Genomic DNA, 22,131 nt, shown 5'->3' on the forward strand with positions numbered 1-22,131 from the left:
CCAAATCCGACAAACAAGCAAAATGAACAAAAAACATTGAATTCAATTCTTTCTGATTTTAGAAACTGCATTAAAGAAGGGGTGCACCGGTCCTGGAGATACTGCAATACCAGGTCAATGCGTGGAGTGGACAGAGCAAGCTCTTTTTCCATCTCCCTGTTCTAAAAATCCATTTAATATATGGTCCCCAGATAGGGGACGTATCAGATATTAAACTGATAAGAACAGATACTACACTTGATCTTAGCCAAAAGGCCGAGAAGCGATAACCAGAATTGGTTTCAAACTACGGAGCCACCCAAGGATCCTGAAAAGTCCATTTGTGGAGATGAGCTCCTGGACTCCCGTTAAGAAGACATGTTGTCAACCTCTAGATCCCTTACATGCCTGCACTTTTCGGCTTGCTGCTGCTGCAATCCACGCGTTTTAGATCTGCATAACTCCACCTCTTTAAACACAGCACCTTCACCCCCTGCTGTTCCCACCCGCCTCAACACCGTTGGAAGGGAGGAGAACCAATTAAGGCGGGGGGTGGGGTGGAACGAGCAGCTGTCTACCCTTAGCAGGAGGGCTCCTGATTACATACCTCTCCTGCTGCTGCTGCTGCTGGCTGTCCAGCAGCAGACTGAAGGTGGCTGCTGCTGTGCACAGGTATATAAAGGCTCAGAGCCTATTATGACACGCGCAGCCAGCGTTCCATTGCCACATTCCATCTACTGCAGGCAGGATACCTGGCTGGCTGAATGTCGCTGAGAAGCTCACAGAGACCGCCATAAGCAACAGTTTAACAGAATGCCACAGACTAATCAACCAAACTTTTTGGGTTGGGTTCTCTTTTATAGTCTGCAGGCATTAAATGAAAGAAGTCAGTGTTCCAGCAGAAGGAGACAACGTTTCAGAAAAGGCATTGTAGCAAACCAAAAAAGAAATTTTAAGCGCAGCAGAGTAACCAGCGCACATACCTGTTAGCTCAGGTGAGTTTAAAAGGCTGCTGTTGATAACAAGGGCATTTGCTAAATAGATGGTGTGTGTGCAACAATATACTGAAAGGTCAATTATATTGTGCAGCTTATCTCACCACCTGTAGTTATTTAGGTGAAAGCTCCAAAATGCTTGCCTAATATGTCTGTTTATCCAAAAGGAAGTAAAAAGGGAGAGCTAGAAAGATAGCATTGCATCACATTACATGGCAATGCAATGCACAGTTGCTGAAGTTGAACCAAAATGAGCTTGTAATCTGGCTTCTGCAACTTTGAACATGAAAAATCCAATGAGGAGAAGAAAAGCAAAGCCAAAGAGTCCATCCCCAAATCCGACAAACAAGCAAAATGAACAAAAAACATTGAATTCAATTCTTTCTGATTTTAGAAACTGCATTAAAGAAGGGGTGCACCGGTCCTGGAGATACTGCAATACCAGGTCAATGCGTGGAGTGGACAGAGCAAGCTCTTTTTCCATCTCCCTGTTCTAAAAATCCATTTAATATATAGTCCCCAGATAGGGGACGTATCAGATATTAAATTGATAAGAACAGATACTACACTTGATCTTAGCCAAAAGGCCGAGAAGCGATAACCAGAATTGGTTTCAAACTACGGAGCCACCCAAGGATCCTGAAAAGTCCATTTGTGGAGATGAGCTCCTGGACTCCCGTTAAGAAGACATGTTGTCAACCTCTAGATCCCTTACATGCCTGCACTTTTCGGCTTGCTGCTGCTGCAATCCACGCGTTTTAGATCTGCATAACTCCACCTCTTTAAACACAGCACCTTCACCCCCTGCTGTTCCCACCCGCCTCAACACCGTTGGAAGGGAGGAGAACCAATTAAGGCGGGGGGTGGGGTGGAACGAGCAGCTGTCTACCCTTAGCAGGAGGGCTCCTGATTACATACCTCTCCTGCTGCTGCTGCTGCTGGCTGTCCAGCAGCAGACTGAAGGTGGCTGCTGCTGTGCACAGGTTTATAAAGGCTCAGAGCCTATTATGACACGCGCAGCCAGCGTTCCATTGCCACATTCCATCTACTGCAGGCAGGATACCTGGCTGGCTGAATGTCGCTGAGAAGCTCACAGAGACCGCCATAAGCAACAGTTTAACAGAATGCCACAGACTAATCAACCAAACTTTTTGGGTTGGGTTCTCTTTTATAGTCTGCAGGCATTAAATGAAAGAAGTCAGTGTTCCAGCAGAAGGAGACAACGTTTCAGAAAAGGCATTGTAGCAAACCAAAAAAGAAATTTTAAGCGCAGCAGAGTAACCAGCGCACATACCTGTTAGCTCAGGTGAGTTTAAAAGGCTGCTGTTGATAACAAGGGCATTTGCTAAATAGATGGTGTGTGTGCAACAATATACTGAAAGGTCAATTATATTGTGCAGCTTATCTCACCACCTGTAGTTATTTAGGTGAAAGCTCCAAAATGCTTGCCTAATATGTCTGTTTATCCAAAAGGAAGTAAAAAGGGAGAGCTAGAAAGATAGCATTGCATCACATTACATGGCAATGCAATGCACAGTTGCTGAAGTTGAACCAAAATGAGCTTGTAATCTGGCTTCTGCAACTTTGAACATGAAAAATCCAATGAGGAGAAGAAAAGCAAAGCCAAAGAGTCCATCCCCAAATCCGACAAACAAGCAAAATGAACAAAAAACATTGAATTCAATTCTTTCTGATTTTAGAAACTGCATTAAAGAAGGGGTGCACCGGTCCTGGAGATACTGCAATACCAGGTCAATGCGTGGAGTGGACAGAGCAAGCTCTTTTTCCATCTCCCTGTTCTAAAAATCCATTTAATATATGGTCCCCAGATAGGGGACGTATCAGATATTAAACTGATAAGAACAGATACTACACTTGATCTTAGCCAAAAGGCCGAGAAGCGATAACCAGAATTGGTTTCAAACTACGGAGCCACCCAAGGATCCTGAAAAGTCCATTTGTGGAGATGAGCTCCTGGACTCCCGTTAAGAAGACATGTTGTCAACCTCTAGATCCCTTACATGCCTGCACTTTTCGGCTTGCTGCTGCTGCAATCCACGCGTTTTAGATCTGCATAACTCCACCTCTTTAAACACAGCACCTTCACCCCCTGCTGTTCCCACCCGCCTCAACACCGTTAGAAGGGAGGAGAACCAATTAAGGCGGGGGGTGGGGTGGAACGAGCAGCTGTCTACCCTTAGCAGGAGGGCTCCTGATTACATACCTCTCCTGCTGCTGCTGCTGCTGGCTGTCCAGCAGCAGACTGAAGGTGGCTGCTGCTGTGCACAGGTATATAAAGGCTCAGAGCCTATTATGACACGCGCAGCCAGCGTTCCATTGCCACATTCCATCTACTGCAGGCAGGATACCTGGCTGGCTGAATGTCGCTGAGAAGCTCACAGAGACCGCCATAAGCAACAGTTTAACAGAATGCCACAGACTAATCAACCAAACTTTTTGGGTTGGGTTCTCTTTTATAGTCTGCAGGCATTAAATGAAAGAAGTCAGTGTTCCAGCAGAAGGAGACAACGTTTCAGAAAAGGCATTGTAGCAAACCAAAAAAGAAATTTTAAACGCAGCAGAGTAACCAGCGCACATACCTGTTAGCTCAGGTGAGTTTAAAAGGCTGCTGTTGATAACAAGGGCATTTGCTAAATAGATGGTGTGTGTGCAACATTATACTGAAAGGTCAATTATATTGTGCAGCTTATCTCACCACCTGTAGTTATTTAGGTGAAAGCTCCAAAATGCTTGCCTAATATGTCTGTTTATCCAAAAGGAAGTAAAAAGGGAGAGCTAGAAAGATAGCATTGCATCACATTACATGGCAATGCAATGCACAGTTGCTGAAGTTGAACCAAAATGAGCTTGTAATCTGGCTTCTGCAACTTTGAACATGAAAAATCCAATGAGGAGAAGAAAAGCAAAGCCAAAGAGTCCATCCCCAAATCCGACAAACAAGCAAAATGAACAAAAAACATTGAATTCAATTCTTTCTGATTTTAGAAACTGCATTAAAGAAGGGGTGCACCGGTCCTGGAGATACTGCAATACCAGGTCAATGCGTGGAGTGGACAGAGCAAGCTCTTTTTCCATCTCCCTGTTCTAAAAATCCATTTAATATATGGTCCCCAGATAGGGGACGTATCAGATATTAAACTGATAAGAACAGATACTACACTTGATCTTAGCCAAAAGTCCGAGAAGCGATAACCAGAATTGGTTTCAAACTACGGAGCCACCCAAGGATCCTGAAAAGTCCATTTGTGGAGATGAGCTCCTGGACTCCCGTTAAGAAGACATGTTGTCAACCTCTAGATCCCTTACATGCCTGCACTTTTCGGCTTGCTGCTGCTGCAATCCACGCGTTTTAGATCTGCATAACTCCACCTCTTTAAACACAGCACCTTCACCCCCTGCTGTTCCCACCCGCCTCAACACCGTTGGAAGGGAGGAGAACCAATTAAGGCGGGGGGTGGGGTGGAACGAGCAGCTGTCTACCCTTAGCAGGAGGGCTCCTGATTACATACCTCTCCTGCTGCTGCTGCTGCTGGCTGTCCAGCAGCAGACTGAAGGTGGCTGCTGCTGTGCACAGGTATATAAAGGCTCAGAGCCTATTATGACACGCGCAGCCAGCGTTCCATTGCCACATTCCATCTACTGCAGGCAGGATACCTGGCTGGCTGAATGTCGCTGAGAAGCTCACAGAGACCGCCATAAGCAACAGTTTAACAGAATGCCACAGACTAATCAACCAAACTTTTTGGGTTGGGTTCTCTTTTATAGTCTGCAGGCATTAAATGAAAGAAGTCAGTGTTCCAGCAGAAGGAGACAACGTTTCAGAAAAGGCATTGTAGCAAACCAAAAAAGAAATTTTAAGCGCAGCAGAGTAACCAGCGCACATACCTGTTAGCTCAGGTGAGTTTAAAAGGCTGCTGTTGATAACAAGGGCATTTGCTAAATAGATGGTGTGTGTGCAACAATATACTGAAAGGTCAATTATATTGTGCAGCTTATCTCACCACCTGTAGTTATTTAGGTGAAAGCTCCAAAATGCTTGCCTAATATGTCTGTTTATCCAAAAGGAAGTAAAAAGGGAGAGCTAGAAAGATAGCATTGCATCACATTACATGGCAATGCAATGCACAGTTGCTGAAGTTGAACCAAAATGAGCTTGTAATCTGGCTTCTGCAACTTTGAACATGAAAAATCCAATGAGGAGAAGAAAAGCAAAGCCAAAGAGTCCATCCCCAAATCCGACAAACAAGCAAAATGAACAAAAAACATTGAATTCAATTCTTTCTGATTTTAGAAACTGCATTAAAGAAGGGGTGCACCGGTCCTGGAGATACTGCAATACCAGGTCAATGCGTGGAGTGGACAGAGCAAGCTCTTTTTCCATCTCCCTGTTCTAAAAATCCATTTAATATATGGTCCCCAGATAGGGGACGTATCAGATATTAAACTGATAAGAACAGATACTACACTTGATCTTAGCCAAAAGGCCGAGAAGCGATAACCAGAATTGGTTTCAAACTACGGAGCCACCCAAGGATCCTGAAAAGTCCATTTGTGGAGATGAGCTCCTGGACTCCCGTTAAGAAGACATGTTGTCAACCTCTAGATCTCTTACATGCCTGCACTTTTCGGCTTGCTGCTGCTGCAATCCACGCGTTTTAGATCTGCATAACTCCACCTCTTTAAACACAGCACCTTCACCCCCTGCTGTTCCCACCCGCCTCAACACCGTTGGAAGGGAGGAGAACCAATTAAGGCGGGGGGTGGGGTGGAACGAGCAGCTGTCTACCCTTAGCAGGAGGGCTCCTGATTACATACCTCTCCTGCTGCTGCTGCTGCTGGCTGTCCAGCAGCAGACTGAAGGTGGCTGCTGCTGTGCACAGGTATATAAAGGCTCAGAGCCTATTATGACACGCGCAGCCAGCGTTCCATTGCCACATTCCATCTACTGCAGGCAGGATAACTGGCTGGCTGAATGTCGCTGAGAAGCTCACAGAGACCGCCATAAGCAACAGTTTAACAGAATGCCACAGACTAATCAACCAAACTTTTTGGGTTGGGTTCTCTTTTATAGTCTGCAGGCATTAAATGAAAGAAGTCAGTGTTCCAGCAGAAGGAGACAACGTTTCAGAAAAGGCATTGTAGCAAACCAAAAAAGAAATTTTAAGCGCAGCAGAGTAACCAGCGCACATACCTGTTAGCTCAGGTGAGTTTAAAAGGCTGCTGTTGATAACAAGGGCATTTGCTAAATAGATGGTGTGTGTGCAACAATATACTGAAAGGTCAATTATATTGTGCAGCTTATCTCACCACCTGTAGTTATTTAGGTGAAAGCTCCAAAATGCTTGCCTAATATGTCTGTTTATCCAAAAGGAAGTAAAAAGGGAGAGCTAGAAAGATAGCATTGCATCACATTACATGGCAATGCAATGCACAGTTGCTGAAGTTGAACCAAAATGAGCTTGTAATCTGGCTTCTGCAACTTTGAACATGAAAAATCCAATGAGGAGAAGAAAAGCAAAGCCAAAGAGTCCATCCCCAAATCCGACAAACAAGCAAAATGAACAAAAAACATTGAATTCAATTCTTTCTGATTTTAGAAACTGCATTAAAGAAGGGGTGCACCGGTCCTGGAGATACTGCAATACCAGGTCAATGCGTGGAGTGGACAGAGCAAGCTCTTTTTCCATCTCCCTGTTCTAAAAATCCATTTAATATATGGTCCCCAGATAGGGGACGTATCAGATATTAAACTGATAAGAACAGATACTACACTTGATCTTAGCCAAAAGTCCGAGAAGCGATAACCAGAATTGGTTTCAAACTACGGAGCCACCCAAGGATCCTGAAAAGTCCATTTGTGGAGATGAGCTCCTGGACTCCCGTTAAGAAGACATGTTGTCAACCTCTAGATCCCTTACATGCCTGCACTTTTCGGCTTGCTGCTGCTGCAATCCACGCGTTTTAGATCTGCATAACTCCACCTCTTTAAACACAGCACCTTCACCCCCTGCTGTTCCCACCCGCCTCAACACCGTTGGAAGGGAGGAGAACCAATTAAGGCGGGGGGTGGGGTGGAACGAGCAGCTGTCTACCCTTAGCAGGAGGGCTCCTGATTACATACCTCTCCTGCTGCTGCTGCTGGCTGTCCAGCAGCAGACTGAAGGTGGCTGCTGCTGTGCACAGGTATATAAAGGCTCAGAGCCTATTATGACACGCGCAGCCAGCGTTCCATTGCCACATTCCATCTACTGCAGGCAGGATACCTGGCTGGCTGAATGTCGCTGAGAAGCTCACAGAGACCGCCATAAGCAACAGTTTAACAGAATGCCACAGACTAATCAACCAAACTTTTTGGGTTGGGTTCTCTTTTATAGTCTGCAGGCATTAAATGAAAGAAGTCAGTGTTCCAGCAGAAGGAGACAACGTTTCAGAAAAGGCATTGTAGCAAACCAAAAAAGAAATTTTAAGCGCAGCAGAGTAACCAGCGCACATACCTGTTAGCTCAGGTGAGTTTAAAAGGCTGCTGTTGATAACAAGGGCATTTGCTAAATAGATGGTGTGTGTGCAACAATATACTGAAAGGTCAATTATATTGTGCAGCTTATCTCACCACCTGTAGTTATTTAGGTGAAAGCTCCAAAATGCTTGCCTAATATGTCTGTTTATCCAAAAGGAAGTAAAAAGGGAGAGCTAGAAATATAGCATTGCATCACATTACATGGCAATGCAATGCACAGTTGCTGAAGTTGAACCAAAATGAGCTTGTAATCTGGCTTCTGCAACTTTGAACATGAAAAATCCAATGAGGAGAAGAAAAGCAAAGCCAAAGAGTCCATCCCCAAATCCGACAAACAAGCAAAATGAACAAAAAACATTGAATTCAATTCTTTCTGATTTTAGAAACTGCATTAAAGAAGGGGTGCACCGGTCCTGGAGATACTGCAATACCAGGTCAATGCGTGGAGTGGACAGAGCAAGCTCTTTTTCCATCTCCCTGTTCTAAAAATCCATTTAATATATGGTCCCCAGATAGGGGACGTATCAGATATTAAACTGATAAGAACAGATACTACACTTGATCTTAGCCAAAAGTCCGAGAAGCGATAACCAGAATTGGTTTCAAACTACGGAGCCACCCAAGGATCCTGAAAAGTCCATTTGTGGAGATGAGCTCCTGGACTCCCGTTAAGAAGACATGTTGTCAACCTCTAGATCCCTTACATGCCTGCACTTTTCGGCTTGCTGCTGCTGCAATCCACGCGTTTTAGATCTGCATAACTCCACCTCTTTAAACACAGCACCTTCACCCCCTGCTGTTCCCACCCGCCTCAACACCGTTGGAAGGGAGGAGAACCAATTAAGGCGGGGGGTGGGGTGGAACGAGCAGCTGTCTACCCTTAGCAGGAGGGCTCCTGATTACATACCTCTCCTGCTGCTGCTGCTGCTGGCTGTCCAGCAGCAGACTGAAGGTGGCTGCTGCTGTGCACAGGTATATAAAGGCTCAGAGCCTATTATGACACGCGCAGCCAGCGTTCCATTGCCACATTCCATCTACTGCAGGCAGGATACCTGGCTGGCTGAATGTCGCTGAGAAGCTCACAGAGACCGCCATAAGCAACAGTTTAACAGAATGCCACAGACTAATCAACCAAACTTTTTGGGTTGGGTTCTCTTTTATAGTCTGCAGGCATTAAATGAAAGAAGTCAGTGTTCCAGCAGAAGGAGACAACGTTTCAGAAAAGGCATTGTAGCAAACCAAAAAAGAAATTTTAAGCGCAGCAGAGTAACCAGCGCACATACCTGTTAGCTCAGGTGAGTTTAAAAGGCTGCTGTTGATAACAAGGGCATTTGCTAAATAGATGGTGTGTGTGCAACAATATACTGAAAGGTCAATTATATTGTGCAGCTTATCTCACCACCTGTAGTTATTTAGGTGAAAGCTCCAAAATGCTTGCCTAATATGTCTGTTTATCCAAAAGGAAGTAAAAAGGGAGAGCTAGAAAGATAGCATTGCATCACATTACATGGCAATGCAATGCACAGTTGCTGAAGTTGAACCAAAATGAGCTTGTAATCTGGCTTCTGCAACTTTGAACATGAAAAATCCAATGAGGAGAAGAAAAGCAAAGCCAAAGAGTCCATCCCCAAATCCGACAAACAAGCAAAATGAACAAAAAACATTGAATTCAATTCTTTCTGATTTTAGAAACTGCATTAAAGAAGGGGTGCACCGGTCCTGGAGATACTGCAATACCAGGTCAATGCGTGGAGTGGACAGAGCAAGCTCTTTTTCCATCTCCCTGTTCTAAAAATCCATTTAATATATGGTCCCCAGATAGGGGACGTATCAGATATTAAACTGATAAGAACAGATACTACACTTGATCTTAGCCAAAAGGCCGAGAAGCGATAACCAGAATTGGTTTCAAACTACGGAGCCACCCAAGGATCCTGAAAAGTCCATTTGTGGAGATGAGCTCCTGGACTCCCGTTAAGAAGACATGTTGTCAACCTCTAGATCTCTTACATGCCTGCACTTTTCGGCTTGCTGCTGCTGCAATCCACGCGTTTTAGATCTGCATAACTCCACCTCTTTAAACACAGCACCTTCACCCCCTGCTGTTCCCACCCGCCTCAACACCGTTGGAAGGGAGGAGAACCAATTAAGGCGGGGGGTGGGGTGGAACGAGCAGCTGTCTACCCTTAGCAGGAGGGCTCCTGATTACATACCTCTCCTGCTGCTGCTGCTGCTGGCTGTCCAGCAGCAGACTGAAGGTGGCTGCTGCTGTGCACAGGTATATAAAGGCTCAGAGCCTATTATGACACGCGCAGCCAGCGTTCCATTGCCACATTCCATCTACTGCAGGCAGGATACCTGGCTGGCTGAATGTCGCTGAGAAGCTCACAGAGACCGCCATAAGCAACAGTTTAACAGAATGCCACAGACTAATCAACCAAACTTTTTGGGTTGGGTTCTCTTTTATAGTCTGCAGGCATTAAATGAAAGAAGTCAGTGTTCCAGCAGAAGGAGACAACGTTTCAGAAAAGGCATTGTAGCAAACCAAAAAAGAAATTTTAAGCGCAGCAGAGTAACCAGCGCACATACCTGTTAGCTCAGGTGAGTTTAAAAGGCTGCTGTTGATAACAAGGGCATTTGCTAAATAGATGGTGTGTGTGCAACAATATACTGAAAGGTCAATTATATTGTGCAGCTTATCTCACCACCTGTAGTTATTTAGGTGAAAGCTCCAAAATGCTTGCCTAATATGTCTGTTTATCCAAAAGGAAGTAAAAAGGGAGAGCTAGAAAGATAGCATTGCATCACATTACATGGCAATGCAATGCACAGTTGCTGAAGTTGAACCAAAATGAGCTTGTAATCTGGCTTCTGCAACTTTGAACATGAAAAATCCAATGAGGAGAAGAAAAGCAAAGCCAAAGAGTCCATCCCCAAATCCGACAAACAAGCAAAATGAACAAAAAACATTGAATTCAATTCTTTCTGATTTTAGAAACTGCATTAAAGAAGGGGTGCACCGGTCCTGGAGATACTGCAATACCAGGTCAATGCGTGGAGTGGACAGAGCAAGCTCTTTTTCCATCTCCCTGTTCTAAAAATCCATTTAATATATGGTCCCCAGATAGGGGACGTATCAGATATTAAACTGATAAGAACAGATACTACACTTGATCTTAGCCAAAAGTCCGAGAAGCGATAACCAGAATTGGTTTCAAACTACGGAGCCACCCAAGGATCCTGAAAAGTCCATTTGTGGAGATGAGCTCCTGGACTCCCGTTAAGAAGACATGTTGTCAACCTCTAGATCCCTTACATGCCTGCACTTTTCGGCTTGCTGCTGCTGCAATCCACGCGTTTTAGATCTGCATAACTCCACCTCTTTAAACACAGCACCTTCACCCCCTGCTGTTCCCACCCGCCTCAACACCGTTGGAAGGGAGGAGAACCAATTAAGGCGGGGGGTGGGGTGGAACGAGCAGCTGTCTACCCTTAGCAGGAGGGCTCCTGATTACATACCTCTCCTGCTGCTGCTGCTGGCTGTCCAGCAGCAGACTGAAGGTGGCTGCTGCTGTGCACAGGTATATAAAGGCTCAGAGCCTATTATGACACGCGCAGCCAGCGTTCCATTGCCACATTCCGTCTACTGCAGGCAGGATACCTGGCTGGCTGAATGTCGCTGAGAAGCTCACAGAGACCGCCATAAGCAACAGTTTAACAGAATGCCACAGACTAATCAACCAAACTTTTTGGGTTGGGTTCTCTTTTATAGTCTGCAGGCATTAAATGAAAGAAGTCAGTGTTCCAGCAGAAGGAGACAACGTTTCAGAAAAGGCATTGTAGCAAACCAAAAAAGAAATTTTAAGCGCAGCAGAGTAACCAGCGCACATACCTGTTAGCTCAGGTGAGTTTAAAAGGCTGCTGTTGATAACAAGGGCATTTGCTAAATAGATGGTGTGTGTGCAACAATATACTGAAAGGTCAATTATATTGTGCAGCTTATCTCACCACCTGTAGTTATTTAGGTGAAAGCTCCAAAATGCTTGCCTAATATGTCTGTTTATCCAAAAGGAAGTAAAAAGGGAGAGCTAGAAAGATAGCATTGCATCACATTACATGGCAATGCAATGCACAGTTGCTGAAGTTGAACCAAAATGAGCTTGTAATCTGGCTTCTGCAACTTTGAACATGAAAAATCCAATGAGGAGAAGAAAAGCAAAGCCAAAGAGTCCATCCCCAAATCCGACAAACAAGCAAAATGAACAAAAAACATTGAATTCAATTCTTTCTGATTTTAGAAACTGCATTAAAGAAGGGGTGCACCGGTCCTGGAGATACTGCAATACCAGGTCAATGCGTGGAGTGGACAGAGCAAGCTCTTTTTCCATCTCCCTGTTCTAAAAATCCATTTAATATATGGTCCCCAGATAGGGGACGTATCAGATATTAAACTGATAAGAACAGATACTACACTTGATCTTAGCCAAAAGGCCGAGAAGCGATAACCAGAATTGGTTTCAAACTACGGAGCCACCCAAGGATCCTGAAAAGTCCATTTGTGGAGATGAGCTCCTGGACTCCCGTTAAGAAGACATGTTGTCAACCTCTAGATCCCTTACATGCCTGCACTTTTCGGCTTGCTGCTGCTGCAATCCACGCGTTTTAGATCTGCATAACTCCACCTCTTTAAACACAGCACCTTCACCCCCTGCTGTTCCCACCCGCCTCAACACCGTTGGAAGGGAGGAGAACCAATTAAGGCGGGGGGTGGGGTGGAACGAGCAGCTGTCTACCCTTAGCAGGAGGGCTCCTGATTACATACCTCTCCTGCTGCTGCTGCTGCTGGCTGTCCAGCAGCAGACTGAAGGTGGCTGCTGCTGTGCACAGGTATATAAAGGCTCAGAGCCTATTATGACACGCGCAGCCAGCGTTCCATTGCCACATTCCATCTACTGCAGGCAGGGTACCTGGCTGGCTGAATGTCGCTGAGAAGCTCACAGAGACCGCCATAAGCAACAGTTTAACAGAATGCCACAGACTAATCAACCAAACTTTTTGGGTTGGGTTCTCTTTTATAGTCTGCAGGCATTAAATGAAAGAAGTCAGTGTTCCAGCAGAAGGAGACAACGTTTCAGAAAAGGCATTGTAGCAAACCAAAAAAGAAATTTTAAGCGCAGCAGAGTAACCAGCGCACATACCTGTTAGCTCAGGTGAGTTTAAAAGGCTGCTGTTGATAACAAGGGCATTTGCTAAATAGATGGTGTGTGTGCAACAATATACTGAAAGGTCAATTATATTGTGCAGCTTATCTCACCACCTGTAGTTATTTAGGTGAAAGCTCCAAAATGCTTGCCTAATATGTCTGTTTATCCAAAAGGAAGTAAAAAGGGAGAGCTAGAAAGATAGCATTGCATCACATTACATGGCAATGCAATGCACAGTTGCTGAAGTTGAACCAAAATGAGCTTGTAATCTGGCTTCTGCAACTTTGAACATGAAAAATCCAATGAGGAGAAGAAAAGCAAAGCCAAAGAGTCCATCCCCAAATCCGACAAACAAGCAAAATGAACAAAAAACATTGAATTCAATTCTTTCTGATTTTAGAAACTGCATTAAAGAAGGGGTGCACCGGTCCTGGAGATACTGCAATACCAGGTCAATGCGTGGAGTGGACAGAGCAAGCTCTTTTTCCATCTCCCTGTTCTAAAAATCCATTTAATATATGGTCCCCAGATAGGGGACGTATCAGATATTAAACTGATAAGAACAGATACTACACTTGATCTTAGCCAAAAGTCCGAGAAGCGATAACCAGAATTGGTTTCAAACTACGGAGCCACCCAAGGATCCTGAAAAGTCCATTTGTGGAGATGAGCTCCTGGACTCCCGTTAAGAAGACATGTTGTCAACCTCTAGATCCCTTACATGCCTGCACTTTTCGGCTTGCTGCTGCTGCAATCCACGCGTTTTAGATCTGCATAACTCCACCTCTTTAAACACAGCACCTTCACCCCCTGCTGTTCCCACCCGCCTCAACACCGTTGGAAGGGAGGAGAACCAATTAAGGCGGGGGGTGGGGTGGAACGAGCAGCTGTCTACCCTTAGCAGGAGGGCTCCTGATTACATACCTCTCCTGCTGCTGCTGCTGGCTGTCCAGCAGCAGACTGAAGGTGGCTGCTGCTGTGCACAGGTATATAAAGGCTCAGAGCCTATTATGACACGCGCAGCCAGCGTTCCATTGCCACATTCCGTCTACTGCAGGCAGGATACCTGGCTGGCTGAATGTCGCTGAGAAGCTCACAGAGACCGCCATAAGCAACAGTTTAACAGAATGCCACAGACTAATCAACCAAACTTTTTGGGTTGGGTTCTCTTTTATAGTCTGCAGGCATTAAATGAAAGAAGTCAGTGTTCCAGCAGAAGGAGACAACGTTTCAGAAAAGGCATTGTAGCAAACCAAAAAAGAAATTTTAAGCGCAGCAGAGTAACCAGCGCACATACCTGTTAGCTCAGGTGAGTTTAAAAGGCTGCTGTTGATAACAAGGGCATTTGCTAAATAGATGGTGTGTGTGCAACAATATACTGAAAGGTCAATTATATTGTGCAGCTTATCTCACCACCTGTAGTTATTTAGGTGAAAGCTCCAAAATGCTTGCCTAATATGTCTGTTTATCCAAAAGGAAGTAAAAAGGGAGAGCTAGAAAGATAGCATTGCATCACATTACATGGCAATGCAATGCACAGTTGCTGAAGTTGAACCAAAATGAGCTTGTAATCTGGCTTCTGCAACTTTGAACATGAAAAATCCAATGAGGAGAAGAAAAGCAAAGCCAAAGAGTCCATCCCCAAATCCGACAAACAAGCAAAATGAACAAAAAACATTGAATTCAATTCTTTCTGATTTTAGAAACTGCATTAAAGAAGGGGTGCACCGGTCCTGGAGATACTGCAATACCAGGTCAATGCGTGGAGTGGACAGAGCAAGCTCTTTTTCCATCTCCCTGTTCTAAAAATCCATTTAATATATGGTCCCCAGATAGGGGACGTATCAGATATTAAACTGATAAGAACAGATACTACACTTGATCTTAGCCAAAAGGCCGAGAAGCGATAACCAGAATTGGTTTCAAACTACGGAGCCACCCAAGGATCCTGAAAAGTCCATTTGTGGAGATGAGCTCCTGGACTCCCGTTAAGAAGACATGTTGTCAACCTCTAGATCCCTTACATGCCTGCACTTTTCGGCTTGCTGCTGCTGCAATCCACGCGTTTTAGATCTGCATAACTCCACCTCTTTAAACACAGCACCTTCACCCCCTGCTGTTCCCACCCGCCTCAACACCGTTGGAAGGGAGGAGAACCAATTAAGGCGGGGGGTGGGGTGGAACGAGCAGCTGTCTACCCTTAGCAGGAGGGCTCCTGATTACATACCTCTCCTGCTGCTGCTGCTGCTGGCTGTCCAGCAGCAGACTGAAGGTGGCTGCTGCTGTGCACAGGTATATAAAGGCTCAGAGCCTATTATGACACGCGCAGCCAGCGTTCCATTGCCACATTCCATCTACTGCAGGCAGGGTACCTGGCTGGCTGAATGTCGCTGAGAAGCTCACAGAGACCGCCATAAGCAACAGTTTAACAGAATGCCACAGACTAATCAACCAAACTTTTTGGGTTGGGTTCTCTTTTATAGTCTGCAGGCATTAAATGAAAGAAGTCAGTGTTCCAGCAGAAGGAGACAACGTTTCAGAAAAGGCATTGTAGCAAACCAAAAAAGAAATTTTAAGCGCAGCAGAGTAACCAGCGCACATACCTGTTAGCTCAGGTGAGTTTAAAAGGCTGCTGTTGATAACAAGGGCATTTGCTAAATAGATGGTGTGTGTGCAACAATATACTGAAAGGTCAATTATATTGTGCAGCTTATCTCACCACCTGTAGTTATTTAGGTGAAAGCTCCAAAATGCTTGCCTAATATGTCTGTTTATCCAAAAGGAAGTAAAAAGGGAGAGCTAGAAAGATAGCATTGCATCACATTACATGGCAATGCAATGCACAGTTGCTGAAGTTGAACCAAAATGAGCTTGTAATCTGGCTTCTGCAACTTTGAACATGAAAAATCCAATGAGGAGAAGAAAAGCAAAGCCAAAGAGTCCATCCCCAAATCCGACAAACAAGCAAAATGAACAAAAAACATTGAATTCAATTCTTTCTGATTTTAGAAACTGCATTAAAGAAGGGGTGCACCGGTCCTGGAGATACTGCAATACCAGGTCAATGCGTGGAGTGGACAGAGCAAGCTCTTTTTCCATCTCCCTGTTCTAAAAATCCATTTAATATATGGTCCCCAGATAGGGGACGTATCAGATATTAAACTGATAAGAACAGATACTACACTTGATCTTAGCCAAAAGGCCGAGAAGCGATAACCAGAATTGGTTTCAAACTACGGAGCCACCCAAGGATCCTGAAAAGTCCATTTGTGGAGATGAGCTCCTTGTCTCCCGTTAAGAAGACATGTTGTCAACCTCTAGATCCCTTACATGCCTGCACTTTTCGGCTTGCTGCTGCTGCAATCCACGCGTTTTAGATCTGCATAACTCCACCTCTTTAAACACTGCAACTTCACCCCCTGCTGTTCCCACCCGCCTCAACACCGTTGGAAGGGAGGAGAACCAATTAAGGCGGGGGGTGGGGTGGAACGAGCAGCTGTCTACCCTTAGCAGGAGGGCTCCTGATTACATACCTCTCCTGCTGCTGCTGCTGCTGGCTGTCCAGCAGCAGACTGAAGGTGGCTGCTGCTGTGCACAGGTATATAAAGGCTCAGAGCCTATTATGACACGCGCAGCCAGCGTTCCATTGCCACATTCCATCTACTGCAGGCAGGATACCTGGCTGGCTGAATGTCGCTGAGAAGCTCACAGAGACCGCCATAAGCAACAGTTTAACAGAATGCCACAGACTAATCAACCAAACTTTTTGGGTTGGGTTCTCTTTTATAGTCTGCAGGCATTAAATGAAAGAAGTCAGTGTTCCAGCAGAAGGAGACAACGTTTCAGAAAAGGCATTGTAGCAAACCAAAAAAGAAATTTTAAGCGCAGCAGAGTAACCAGCGCACATACCTGTTAGCTCAGGTGAGTTTAAAAGGCTGCTGTTGATAACAAGGGCATTTGCTAAATAGATGGTGTGTGTGCAACAATATACTGAAAGGTCAATTATATTGTGCAGCTTATCTCACCACCTGTAGTTATTTAGGTGAAAGCTCCAAAATGCTTGCCTAATATGTCTGTTTATCCAAAAGGAAGTAAAAAGGGAGAGCTAGAAAGATAGCATTGCATCACATTACATGGCAATGCAATGCACAGTTGCTGAAGTTGAACCAAAATGAGCTTGTAATCTGGCTTCTGCAACTTTGAACATGAAAAATCCAATGAGGAGAAGAAAAGCAAAGCCAAAGAGTCCATCCCCAAATCCGACAAACAAGCAAAATGAACAAAAAACATTGAATTCAATTCTTTCTGATTTTAGAAACTGCATTAAAGAAGGGGTGCACCGGTCCTGGAGATACTGCAATACCAGGTCAATGCGTGGAGTGGACAGAGCAAGCTCTTTTTCCATCTCCCTGTTCTAAAAATCCATTTAATATATGGTCCCCAGATAGGGGACGTATCAGATATTAAACTGATAAGAACAGATACTACACTTGATCTTAGCCAAAAGGCCGAGAAGCGATAACCAGAATTGGTTTCAAACTACGGAGCCACCCAAGGATCCTGAAAAGTCCATTTGTGGAGATGAGCTCCTGGACTCCCGTTAAGAAGACATGTTGTCAACCTCTAGATCCCTTACATGCCTGCACTTTTCGGCTTGCTGCTGCTGCAATCCACGCGTTTTAGATCTGCATAACTCCACCTCTTTAAACACAGCACCTTCACCCCCTGCTGTTCCCACCCGCCTCAACACCGTTGGAAGGGAGGAGAACCAATTAAGGCGGGGGGTGGGGTGGAACGAGCAGCTGTCTACCCTTAGCAGGAGGGCTCCTGATTACATACCTCTCCTGCTGCTGCTGCTGCTGGCTGTCCAGCAGCAGACTGAAGGTGGCTGCTGCTGTGCACAGGTATATAAAGGCTCAGAGCCTATTATGACACGCGCAGCCAGCGTTCCATTGCCACATTCCATCTACTGCAGGCAGGGTACCTGGCTGGCTGAATGTCGCTGAGAAGCTCACAGAGACCGCCATAAGCAACAGTTTAACAGAATGCCACAGACTAATCAACCAAACTTTTTGGGTTGGGTTCTCTTTTATAGTCTGCAGGCATTAAATGAAAGAAGTCAGTGTTCCAGCAGAAGGAGACAACGTTTCAGAAAAGGCATTGTAGCAAACCAAAAAAGAAATTTTAAGCGCAGCAGAGTAACCAGCGCACATACCTGTTAGCTCAGGTGAGTTTAAAAGGCTGCTGTTGATAACAAGGGCATTTGCTAAATAGATGGTGTGTGTGCAACAATATACTGAAAGGTCAATTATATTGTGCAGCTTATCTCACCACCTGTAGTTATTTAGGTGAAAGCTCCAAAATGCTTGCCTAATATGTCTGTTTATCCAAAAGGAAGTAAAAAGGGAGAGCTAGAAAGATAGCATTGCATCACATTACATGGCAATGCAATGCACAGTTGCTGAAGTTGAACCAAAATGAGCTTGTAATCTGGCTTCTGCAACTTTGAACATGAAAAATCCAATGAGGAGAAGAAAAGCAAAGCCAAAGAGTCCATCCCCAAATCCGACAAACAAGCAAAATGAACAAAAAACATTGAATTCAATTCTTTCTGATTTTAGAAACTGCATTAAAGAAGGGGTGCACCGGTCCTGGAGATACTGCAATACCAGGTCAATGCGTGGAGTGGACAGAGCAAGCTCTTTTTCCATCTCCCTGTTCTAAAAATCCATTTAATATATGGTCCCCAGATAGGGGACGTATCAGATATTAAACTGATAAGAACAGATACTACACTTGATCTTAGCCAAAAGGCCGAGAAGCGATAACCAGAATTGGTTTCAAACTACGGAGCCACCCAAGGATCCTGAAAAGTCCATTTGTGGAGATGAGCTCCTGGACTCCCGTTAAGAAGACATGTTGTCAACCTCTAGATCCCTTACATGCCTGCACTTTTCGGCTTGCTGCTGCTGCAATCCACGCGTTTTAGATCTGCATAACTCCACCTCTTTAAACACTGCAACTTCACCCCCTGCTGTTCCCACCCGCCTCAACACCGTTGGAAGGGAGGAGAACCAATTAAGGCGGGGGGTGGGGTGGAACGAGCAGCTGTCTACCCTTAGCAGGAGGGCTCCTGATTACATACCTCTCCTGCTGCTGCTGCTGCTGGCTGTCCAGCAGCAGACTGAAGGTGGCTGCTGCTGTGCACAGGTATATAAAGGCTCAGAGCCTATTATGACACGCGCAGCCAGCGTTCCATTGCCACATTCCATCTACTGCAGGCAGGATACCTGGCTGGCTGAATGTCGCTGAGAAGCTCACAGAGACCGCCATAAGCAACAGTTTAACAGAATGCCACAGACTAATCAACCAAACTTTTTGGGTTGGGTTCTCTTTTATAGTCTGCAGGCATTAAATGAAAGAAGTCAGTGTTCCAGCAGAAGGAGACAACGTTTCAGAAAAGGCATTGTAGCAAACCAAAAAAGAAATTTTAAGCGCAGCAGAGTAACCAGCGCACATACCTGTTAGCTCAGGTGAGTTTAAAAGGCTGCTGTTGATAACAAGGGCATTTGCTAAATAGATGGTGTGTGTGCAACAATATACTGAAAGGTCAATTATATTGTGCAGCTTATCTCACCACCTGTAGTTATTTAGGTGAAAGCTCCAAAATGCTTGCCTAATATGTCTGTTTATCCAAAAGGAAGTAAAAAGGGAGAGCTAGAAAGATAGCATTGCATCACATTACATGGCAATGCAATGCACAGTTGCTGAAGTTGAACCAAAATGAGCTTGTAATCTGGCTTCTGCAACTTTGAACATGAAAAATCCAATGAGGAGAAGAAAAGCAAAGCCAAAGAGTCCATCCCCAAATCCGACAAACAAGCAAAATGAACAAAAAACATTGAATTCAATTCTTTCTGATTTTAGAAACTGCATTAAAGAAGGGGTGCACCGGTCCTGGAGATACTGCAATACCAGGTCAATGCGTGGAGTGGACAGAGCAAGCTCTTTTTCCATCTCCCTGTTCTAAAAATCCATTTAATATATGGTCCCCAGATAGGGGACGTATCAGATATTAAACTGATAAGAACAGATACTACACTTGATCTTAGCCAAAAGGCCGAGAAGCGATAACCAGAATTGGTTTCAAACTACGGAGCCACCCAAGGATCCTGAAAAGTCCATTTGTGGAGATGAGCTCCTGGACTCCCGTTAAGAAGACATGTTGTCAACCTCTAGATCCCTTACATGCCTGCACTTTTCGGCTTGCTGCTGCTGCAATCCACGCGTTTTAGATCTGCATAACTCCACCTCTTTAAACACAGCACCTTCACCCCCTGCTGTTCCCACCCGCCTCAACACCGTTGGAAGGGAGGAGAACCAATTAAGGCGGGGGGTGGGGTGGAACGAGCAGCTGTCTACCCTTAGCAGGAGGGCTCCTGATTACATACCTCTCCTGCTGCTGCTGCTGCTGGCTGTCCAGCAGCAGACTGAAGGTGGCTGCTGCTGTGCACAGGTATATAAAGGCTCAGAGCCTATTATGACACGCGCAGCCAGCGTTCCATTGCCACATTCCATCTACTGCAGGCAGGATACCTGGCTGGCTGAATGTCGCTGAGAAGCTCACAGAGACCGCCATAAGCAACAGTTTAACAGAATGCCACAGACTAATCAACCAAACTTTTTGGGTTGGGTTCTCTTTTATAGTCTGCAGGCATTAAATGAAAGAAGTCAGTGTTCCAGCAGAAGGAGACAACGTTTCAGAAAAGGCATTGTAGCAAACCAAAAAAGAAATTTTAAGCGCAGCAGAGTAACCAGCGCACATACCTGTTAGCTCAGGTGAGTTTAAAAGGCTGCTGTTGATAACAAGGGCATTTGCTAAATAGATGGTGTGTGTGCAACAATATACTGAAAGGTCAATTATATTGTGCAGCTTATCTCACCACCTGTAGTTATTTAGGTGAAAGCTCCAAAATGCTTGCCTAATATGTCTGTTTATGCAAAAGGAAGTAAAAAGGGAGAGCTAGAAAGATAGCATTGCATCACATTACATGGCAATGCAATGCACAGTTGCTGAAGTTGAACCAAAATGAGCTTGTAATCTGGCTTCTGCAACTTTGAACATGAAAAATCCAATGAGGAGAAGAAAAGCAAAGCCAAAGAGTCCATCCCCAAATCCGACAAACAAGCAAAATGAACAAAAAACATTGAATTCAATTCTTTCTGATTTTAGAAACTGCATTAAAGAAGGGGTGCACCGGTCCTGGAGATACTGCAATACCAGGTCAATGCGTGGAGTGGACAGAGCAAGCTCTTTTTCCATCTCCCTGTTCTAAAAATCCATTTAATATATGGTCCCCAGATAGGGGACGTATCAGATATTAAACTGATAAGAACAGATACTACACTTGATCTTAGCCAAAAGGCCGAGAAGCGATAACCAGAATTGGTTTCAAACTACGGAGCCACCCAAGGATCCTGAAAAGTCCATTTGTGGAGATGAGCTCCTGGACTCCCGTTAAGAAGACATGTTGTCAACCTCTAGATCCCTTACATGCCTGCACTTTTCGGCTTGCTGCTGCTGCAATCCACGCGTTTTAGATCTGCATAACTCCACCTCTTTAAACACAGCACCTTCACCCCCTGCTGTTCCCACCCGCCTCAACACCGTTGGAAGGGAGGAGAACCAATTAAGGCGGGGGGTGGGGTGGAACGAGCAGCTGTCTACCCTTAGCAGGAGGGCTCCTGATTACATACCTCTCCTGCTGCTGCTGCTGGCTGTCCAGCAGCAGACTGAAGGTGGCTGCTGCTGTGCACAGGTATATAAAGGCTCAGAGCCTATTATGACACGCGCAGCCAGCGTTCCATTGCCACATTCCATCTACTGCAGGCAGGATACCTGGCTGGCTGAATGTTGCTGAGAAGCTCACAGAGACCGCCATAAGCAACAGTTTAACAGAATGCCACAGACTAATCAACCAAACTTTTTGGGTTGGGTTCTCTTTTATAGTCTGCAGGCATTAAATGAAAGAAGTCAGTGTTCCAGCAGAAGGAGACAACGTTTCAGAAAAGGCATTGTAGCAAACCAAAAAAGAAATTTTAAGCGCAGCAGAGTAACCAGCGCACATACCTGTTAGCTCAGGTGAGTTTAAAAGGCTGCTGTTGATAACAAGGGCATTTGCTAAATAGATGGTGTGTGTGCAACAATATACTGAAAGGTCAATTATATTGTGCAGCTTATCTCACCACCTGTAGTTATTTAGGTGAAAGCTCCAAAATGCTTGCCTAATATGTCTGTTTATCCAAAAGGAAGTAAAAAGGGAGAGCTAGAAAGATAGCATTGCATCACATTACATGGCAATGCAATGCACAGTTGCTGAAGTTGAACCAAAATGAGCTTGTAATCTGGCTTCTG

The 22,131-nt window shown here is 45.0% G+C and overlaps 17 non-coding genes across 17 annotated transcripts; all 17 read right to left on the reverse strand.

The window, feature by feature from the left end:
- Positions 1 to 76: 76 nt before the first annotated feature.
- LOC141219943 (U2 spliceosomal RNA) lies at positions 77 to 267 on the reverse strand. The gene has a single exon (XR_012288318.1). It is a non-coding gene; the product is annotated as a U2 spliceosomal RNA (small nuclear RNA).
- Positions 268 to 1,382: 1,115 nt separating this feature from the next.
- On the reverse strand, positions 1,383 to 1,573 carry LOC141220243 (U2 spliceosomal RNA). Its single transcript, XR_012288612.1, has one exon. It is a non-coding gene; the product is annotated as a U2 spliceosomal RNA (small nuclear RNA).
- Positions 1,574 to 2,688: 1,115 nt separating this feature from the next.
- On the reverse strand, positions 2,689 to 2,879 carry LOC141219944 (U2 spliceosomal RNA). Its single transcript, XR_012288319.1, has one exon. It is a non-coding gene; the product is annotated as a U2 spliceosomal RNA (small nuclear RNA).
- Positions 2,880 to 3,994: 1,115 nt separating this feature from the next.
- Positions 3,995 to 4,185, reverse strand: LOC141219590 (U2 spliceosomal RNA). The gene has a single exon (XR_012288048.1). It is a non-coding gene; the product is annotated as a U2 spliceosomal RNA (small nuclear RNA).
- Positions 4,186 to 5,300: 1,115 nt separating this feature from the next.
- LOC141219945 (U2 spliceosomal RNA) lies at positions 5,301 to 5,491 on the reverse strand. Its single transcript, XR_012288320.1, has one exon. It is a non-coding gene; the product is annotated as a U2 spliceosomal RNA (small nuclear RNA).
- Positions 5,492 to 6,606: 1,115 nt separating this feature from the next.
- On the reverse strand, positions 6,607 to 6,797 carry LOC141219591 (U2 spliceosomal RNA). The gene has a single exon (XR_012288049.1). It is a non-coding gene; the product is annotated as a U2 spliceosomal RNA (small nuclear RNA).
- A 1,112-nt stretch (positions 6,798 to 7,909) lies between these two features.
- LOC141219592 (U2 spliceosomal RNA) lies at positions 7,910 to 8,100 on the reverse strand. Its single transcript, XR_012288050.1, has one exon. It is a non-coding gene; the product is annotated as a U2 spliceosomal RNA (small nuclear RNA).
- A 1,115-nt stretch (positions 8,101 to 9,215) lies between these two features.
- LOC141219946 (U2 spliceosomal RNA) lies at positions 9,216 to 9,406 on the reverse strand. Its single transcript, XR_012288321.1, has one exon. It is a non-coding gene; the product is annotated as a U2 spliceosomal RNA (small nuclear RNA).
- A 1,115-nt stretch (positions 9,407 to 10,521) lies between these two features.
- On the reverse strand, positions 10,522 to 10,712 carry LOC141219593 (U2 spliceosomal RNA). Its single transcript, XR_012288051.1, has one exon. It is a non-coding gene; the product is annotated as a U2 spliceosomal RNA (small nuclear RNA).
- Positions 10,713 to 11,824: 1,112 nt separating this feature from the next.
- Positions 11,825 to 12,015, reverse strand: LOC141219947 (U2 spliceosomal RNA). The gene has a single exon (XR_012288322.1). It is a non-coding gene; the product is annotated as a U2 spliceosomal RNA (small nuclear RNA).
- Positions 12,016 to 13,130: 1,115 nt separating this feature from the next.
- LOC141219595 (U2 spliceosomal RNA) lies at positions 13,131 to 13,321 on the reverse strand. Its single transcript, XR_012288053.1, has one exon. It is a non-coding gene; the product is annotated as a U2 spliceosomal RNA (small nuclear RNA).
- Positions 13,322 to 14,433: 1,112 nt separating this feature from the next.
- On the reverse strand, positions 14,434 to 14,624 carry LOC141219948 (U2 spliceosomal RNA). Its single transcript, XR_012288323.1, has one exon. It is a non-coding gene; the product is annotated as a U2 spliceosomal RNA (small nuclear RNA).
- Positions 14,625 to 15,739: 1,115 nt separating this feature from the next.
- On the reverse strand, positions 15,740 to 15,930 carry LOC141219949 (U2 spliceosomal RNA). The gene has a single exon (XR_012288324.1). It is a non-coding gene; the product is annotated as a U2 spliceosomal RNA (small nuclear RNA).
- Positions 15,931 to 17,045: 1,115 nt separating this feature from the next.
- Positions 17,046 to 17,236, reverse strand: LOC141219951 (U2 spliceosomal RNA). The gene has a single exon (XR_012288326.1). It is a non-coding gene; the product is annotated as a U2 spliceosomal RNA (small nuclear RNA).
- Positions 17,237 to 18,351: 1,115 nt separating this feature from the next.
- On the reverse strand, positions 18,352 to 18,542 carry LOC141219952 (U2 spliceosomal RNA). The gene has a single exon (XR_012288327.1). It is a non-coding gene; the product is annotated as a U2 spliceosomal RNA (small nuclear RNA).
- A 1,115-nt stretch (positions 18,543 to 19,657) lies between these two features.
- On the reverse strand, positions 19,658 to 19,848 carry LOC141219953 (U2 spliceosomal RNA). Its single transcript, XR_012288328.1, has one exon. It is a non-coding gene; the product is annotated as a U2 spliceosomal RNA (small nuclear RNA).
- Positions 19,849 to 20,963: 1,115 nt separating this feature from the next.
- Positions 20,964 to 21,154, reverse strand: LOC141219954 (U2 spliceosomal RNA). Its single transcript, XR_012288329.1, has one exon. It is a non-coding gene; the product is annotated as a U2 spliceosomal RNA (small nuclear RNA).
- Positions 21,155 to 22,131: the final 977 nt, after the last annotated feature.

Source organism: Phyllobates terribilis, unplaced genomic scaffold, assembly GCF_046119375.1.
Source record: "Phyllobates terribilis strain yellow unplaced genomic scaffold, ASM4611937v1 Scaffold_277__1_contigs__length_2500907, whole genome shotgun sequence".
Classification (NCBI taxonomy): domain Eukaryota; kingdom Metazoa; phylum Chordata; class Amphibia; order Anura; family Dendrobatidae; genus Phyllobates; species Phyllobates terribilis.